This window comes from Schistocerca serialis, unplaced genomic scaffold, assembly GCF_023864345.2.
Source record: "Schistocerca serialis cubense isolate TAMUIC-IGC-003099 unplaced genomic scaffold, iqSchSeri2.2 HiC_scaffold_1226, whole genome shotgun sequence".
In the NCBI taxonomy this organism is placed as follows: domain Eukaryota; kingdom Metazoa; phylum Arthropoda; class Insecta; order Orthoptera; family Acrididae; genus Schistocerca; species Schistocerca serialis.
In genome coordinates, this window is record NW_026047432.1 from 240,001 (window position 1) to 245,000 (window position 5,000).

Here is a 5,000-nt window from a genome sequence, read left to right on the forward strand (position 1 = left end):
CTACGTTGTACCTTAACCTAACCTACGTTGTACCTTAACCTAACCTATGTTGTACCTTAACCTAACCTACGTTGTGCCTTAACCTAACCTACGTTGTGCCTTAACCTAACCTACGTTGTGCCTTAACCTAACCTACGTTGTGCCTTAACCTAACCTATGTTGTGCCTTAACCTAACCTATGTTGTGCCTTAACCTAACCTATGTTGTGCCTTAACCTAACCTATGTTGTGCCTTAACCTAACCTATGTTGTGCCTTAACCTAACCTATGTTGTGCCTTAACCTAACCTACGTTGTGCCTTAACCTAACCTACGTTGTGCCTTAACCTAACCTACGTTGTGCCTTAACCTAACCTACGTTGTGCCTTAACCTAACCTACGTTGTGCCTTAACCTAACCTACGTTGTGCCTTAACCTAACCTACGTTGTGCCTTAACCTAACCTACGTTGTGCCTTAACCTAACCTACGTTGTGCCTTAACCTAACCTACGTTGTGCCTTAACCTAACCTACGTTGTGCCTTAACCTAACCTACGTTGTGCCTTAACCTAACCTACGTTGTGCCTTAACCTAACCTACGTTGTGCCTTAACCTAACCTACGTTGTGCCTTAACCTAACCTACGTTGTGCCTTAACCTAACCTACGTTGTGCCTTAACCTAACCTACGTTGTGCCTTAACCTAACCTACGTTGTGCCTTAACCTAACCTACGTTGTGCCTTAACCTAACCTACGTTGTGCCTTAACCTAACCTACGTTGTGCCTTAACCTAACCTACGTTGTGCCTTAACCTAACCTACGTTGTGCCTTAACCTAACCTACGTTGTGCCTTAACCTAACCTACGTTGTGCCTTAACCTAACCTATGTTGTGCCTTAACCTAACCTATGTTGTGCCTTAACCTAACCTATGTTGTGCCTTAACCTAACCTATGTTGTGCCTTAACCTAACCTATGTTGTGCCTTAACCTAACCTATGTTGTGCCTTAACCTAACCTATGTTGTGCCTTAACCTAACCTATGTTGTGCCTTAACCTAACCTATGTTGTGCCTTAACCTAACCTACGTTGTGCCTTAACCTAACCCATATTGTACCTTAACCTAACCCATATTGTACCTTAACCTAACCCATATTGTACCTTAACCTAACCCATATTGTACCTTAACCTAACCCATATTGTACCTTAACGTAACCTAATTTGTGCCTTAACGTAACCTAATTTGTGCCTTAACGTAACCTAATTTGTGCCTTAACGTAACCTAATTTGTGCCTTAACGTAACCTAATTTGTGCCTTAACGTAACCTAATTTGTGCCTTAACGTAACCTAATTTGTGCCTTAACGTAACCTAATTTGTGCCTTAACGTAACCTAATTTGTGCCTTAACGTAACCTAATTTGTGCCTTAACGTAACCTAATTTGTGCCTTAACGTAACCTAATTTGTGCCTTAACGTAACCTAATTTGTGCCTTAACGTAACCTAATTTGTGCCTTAACGTAACCTAATTTGTGCCTTAACGTAACCTAATTTGTGCCTTAACGTAACCTAATTTGTGCCTTAACGTAACCTAATTTGTGCCTTAACGTAACCTAATTTGTGCCTTAACGTAACCCATGTTGTGCCTTAACGTAACCCATGTTGTGCCTTAACGTAACCCAATTTGTGCCTTAACGTAACCCATGTTGTGCCTTAACCTAACCTATATTGTGCCTCAACCTAACCTATATTGCGCCTTAACCTGACGCACGTTGTCGCTGAACCTGCTCTGTAATTGTTATGCAACTCGTTAAATTAGTGTAGTGTTGCCTAACCGCAACCCTCGCAATATAGTTCGCTATTCGCACTGCCCGGTCCCCTGTGTATCGCGTCATGTTAAACACCTTGCAGGTGTTGCTGACTTTCCACATGCTCCTGCTATACACTGTAATGTGGATAGCAGCAGGACGTACATGCCCCCCCCCCTTCCCCCCTGCCTTCGCAAGCTGGTCGTTGAGAAGTTTGCATGTTCAATGCCCTTCGCATGCCGACGTACTCAGCCTACGTTGTGGTACGGCCTGTCACCTGTCCGCCGATGTACGCAAAACCCACAAACTGTACTGCACATTGGTCCGTATGTACTGAATGATACATCGTGGCACATGTGTGACCGTACGACGACTGCGCCTAGCAACGGCAGACCATACAGTCCAAATATTGTGCACGCAGCTACGTGTCGTCTCCCTATAAGAGCTGGATTGCAGTGTGGTACGCCATTCAGACGTGTGGGAGGAACGGACGCCCTGGATGGCGATCAGCATGAGCAGTCTGTTGATGTAGTGGAGCGTGTATTCGGACGTAGTCGTCTCTTCTCACACACCGTGATAGCATGTTGCACCGCGTTCCACATCTGCGACATCCTGCAGAGGCCGGCTGACAGTCGTTCGCGCAATGGACACCGCATACGTACGGGGGCTACCTTCCACGTGTTCTCGAGGCGTGCACATGTTGTTGCGTCTATGTGGGCAGACGTAGTGTGTTGTGACACCTGACACAGGCATGCAATACTCGTTGCAAATGGCGATGGACGTCTACGTTTGCTGGTGACGTTACGCAAATGAACAACAGGTAACCCGTTGTGGTGCGGTTGTTCTCGCTAGAGGTGAATCAGTGTTGGCGACGATCGGTCGAGCTATTAACCGGTTGTTTCAGGGATACCCACCATGCCCACGAACGTGAAAGGGGACCCACCATGCCCACGAACGCGAAAGGGGATCTGGGTGTGAGGCGATACGCGGCGGTGGCTGGGTGGGACCGTCCCCGGCCGGTGAGGGGGGGCCGCCCGGCGTGCTGGCAGCGCGGTGCGTGGGCGCACGCGCTACAGCCGGCTGGTGGGGGCGGCCAGTGGCAGGCGCGCCGGCCGACGGACGCGGCAGGCGGCGCAGCTGCGCGCCGGCGCCCCCTGCTCGCGGCGCCTTGCGGCCAAAGTAGGTCCTCGCGGGCCCGGTGCGAAGCGCGGTGGCCATCTGCAGTGTGCTGGTCCGATTGAGGACTGTGTGCGCTGAGGATGCGCCGCCGCCCGGCGCTCGGCGCCGCGACGCCGTCTGCTGCTCGGTCGCCCCAGCGGTTCTCGCAGGTGGTTTGTATCGCAGCTGTGCGGACGTGTTGGCGCGTGCGCTGTGCTGGGAGAGTTCGCTTCGGCACCCAAGTGGGGCTTTTGTCCTTCTGTGGCGCTGGCGTTGGAGCTGCCGGTCACCGTAGGTGGCGCGTGTTGTCTCCCGCCGGCAATGCCACGACAGCACGCTCCCGGGCCTCTGTCGGCAGCGGCAAGCTCAGTTGGGAGCACGGGTGGTCGCACCTAAAGCGTCTACTCGCCTAACTCCGGGCGATTGCGCCTCTCTCGAACCCGACCAAGTACTTAGGACGGCGCTGCGCGCCGCCGGGACCTGAGAGGGTTTCGAGGTGTGTTGTGCAGGGGAGCTCAGCCTCCTCCTGTTTGCAGAATAATTGAGCGGACGCTTGCGTGTTCGCGCGGGCCCCCGGGACACACTCCCGGGCGGCCGGCTGCTCAGCTCTAGTTGACGCAGCTCCCTGGTTGATCCTGCCAGTAGTCATATGCTTGTCTCAAAGATTAAGCCATGCATGTCTCAGTACAAGCCGCATTAAGGTGAAACCGCGAATGGCTCATTAAATCAGTTATGGTTCCTTAGATCGTACCCACGTTACTTGGATAACTGTGGTAATTCTAGAGCTAATACATGCAAACAGAGTCCCGACCAGAGATGGAAGGGACGCTTTTATTAGATCAAAACCAATCGGTCGGCTCGTCCGGTCCGTTTGCCTTGGTGACTCTGAATAACTTTGGGCTGATCGCACGGTCCTCGTACCGGCGACGCATCTTTCAAATGTCTGCCTTATCAACTGTCGATGGTAGGTTCTGCGCCTACCATGGTTGTAACGGGTAACGGGGAATCAGGGTTCGATTCCGGAGAGGGAGCCTGAGAAACGGCTACCACATCCAAGGAAGGCAGCAGGCGCGCAAATTACCCACTCCCGGCACGGGGAGGTAGTGACGAAAAATAACGATACGGGACTCATCCGAGGCCCCGTAATCGGAATGAGTACACTTTAAATCCTTTAACGAGTATCTATTGGAGGGCAAGTCTGGTGCCAGCAGCCGCGGTAATTCCAGCTCCAATAGCGTATATTAAAGTTGTTGCGGTTAAAAAGCTCGTAGTTGGATTTGTGTCCCACGCTGTTGGTTCACCGCCCGTCGGTGTTTAACTGGCATGTATCGTGGGACGTCCTGCCGGTGGGGCGAGCCGAAGGCGTGCGACCGCCTCGTGCGTGCTCGTGCGTCCCGAGGCGGACCCCGTTGAAATCCTACCAGGGTGCTCTTTATTGAGTGTCTCGGTGGGCCGGCACGTTTACTTTGAACAAATTAGAGTGCTTAAAGCAGGCAAGCCCGCCTGAATACTGTGTGCATGGAATAATGGAATAGGACCTCGGTTCTATTTTGTTGGTTTTCGGAACCCGAGGTAATGATTAATAGGGACAGGCGGGGGCATTCGTATTGCGACGTTAGAGGTGAAATTCTTGGATCGTCGCAAGACGAACAGAAGCGAAAGCATTTGCCAAGTATGTTTTCATTAATCAAGAACGAAAGTTAGAGGTTCGAAGGCGATCAGATACCGCCCTAGTTCTAACCATAAACGATGCCAGCCAGCGATCCGCCGCAGTTCCTCCGATGACTCGGCGGGCAGCCTCCGGGAAACCAAAGCTTTTGGGTTCCGGGGGAAGTATGGTTGCAAAGCTGAAACTTAAAGGAATTGACGGAAGGGCACCACCAGGAGTGGAGCCTGCGGCTTAATTTGACTCAACACGGGAAACCTCACCAGGCCCGGACACCGGAAGGATTGACAGATTGATAGCTCTTTCTTGATTCGGTGGGTGGTGGTGCATGGCCGTTCTTAGTTGGTGGAGCGATTTGTCTGGTTAATTCCGATAACGAACGAGACTCTAGCCTGCT

The 5,000-nt window shown here is 51.5% G+C and overlaps 1 non-coding gene across 1 annotated transcript in view; it reads left to right on the top strand.

The window, feature by feature from the left end:
- The first annotated feature begins 3,559 nt into the window (after nucleotides 1-3,559).
- LOC126436102 (small subunit ribosomal RNA) overlaps nucleotides 3,560-5,000 on the top strand; it is a 1,909-nt gene continuing 468 nt past the window's right edge. Inside the window, exon 1 of the ribosomal RNA XR_007580425.1 lies at nucleotides 3,560-5,000. This exon is cut by the window's right edge and continues 468 nt beyond it. This is a non-coding gene — a ribosomal RNA (small subunit ribosomal RNA).